The sequence below is a fragment of the Orycteropus afer genome, unplaced genomic scaffold (genome assembly GCF_000298275.1).
Source record: "Orycteropus afer afer isolate SDZICR_OR568_19922 unplaced genomic scaffold, OryAfe1.0 scaffold00187, whole genome shotgun sequence".
Lineage (NCBI taxonomy): Eukaryota > Metazoa > Chordata > Mammalia > Tubulidentata > Orycteropodidae > Orycteropus > Orycteropus afer.
Window position 1 is genome coordinate 5,900,640 of NW_006921774.1, and position 1,249 is coordinate 5,901,888.

Consider the following 1,249-nt stretch of genomic DNA (forward strand, 5'->3'; position numbering starts at 1 on the left):
ATGTGATCATCAAGTGATAGGAAAATAGGGAACTTTTGTATAGACAGAAAAAAATCAATACTAGTATAATAGTTTACAGAGGCAATGCATTTTTCCATTGCAGGTAATCAGATATCTGAAGCTAATTATCTGATATAATAAGAGAAGAACTCATACTTTACCAAGGTGTCTTTATCTGGTTAGGAAGGGTTTTTGTTTTCAAAGTTAGCTAGCTCCTGAAGGGTCATGTTCTACTTTACCCCATAGGAAAAAAAAAAAAGGAAAAAAAAAATTAAATATATAACACATTTAAAGAGCCAGTAGTGTTATTGGGTTTTTGAGACATTGGTAATTAGATACAGGTGAGGTTTTCAAAAGCTCTCTGATTTTGGTATTCACACTTTTCCATATACTCTTTCTTGAGCAGATACCTTCTGTCCAGTAGTCTTGTAATTACTTCTTATGCTCCCAAATAGCACTTTCAGAGAAAGTCCAAGTTCTAAAGCACTTTAGATAGGATCAAGTCCAAGTGTTCCATTTTATAGTCAAAGAAATAAGCCAGGGATAAGGGGGTTTTGCCCAAGGTCACAATTAGAGGTAAAGCTGATACTATTGTCCAGGTAGTCTAGTTTCCAGAGAAGACTATTTCTGCCACACTTGAATATAAGCTCAGTGCAAAAATGGCTCTATCACAGTCACTGTTTTATCTCCTCAAAAAGTCTAGGACATTACCTGGAACACACAGGGTATTGCTTCTTCAGTTTCAGCAGTGAACAGTGTGAAAATGTTTTAGGATTGCTAGCACCTCATGGAAAATCTTAGTATGAAATTGGAGGTATGTCAGTCTTCTCATTGTTCTGGTTACCTAGTGCTGCTCTGACAGAAATATACCACAAATGGAATGGCCTTATCAAGCAAGAGTTTATTCTTTTACAGTTTGAGAGGTTAGAAGTCTGAGCTCAAAGTGCCAGGCTCTAGAGGCTGTGTGAAAGCCCTTTGACCCTGGGCTTCAGCTCTGCTTCTTGTTCCCAGTTCACTGAAGTTAGGGGCACCTCTTCACTCAGGCGGCTACTGACTGCTGAGGCTAACAAGCCCAAGGTCGGCAAATAAAATGGCACAGTCCTGATGTTACCAAACCACACAGTAGGCCATTAATTCAAGTCCATTGAAAGTCACAAGGTTGTGCAGGCTTGGGACCATAGTCGCAGGGGACATTAAGCTCAATTGGCATAACATACTATACAAAACATTGTTCCACCTCCTACTTTGG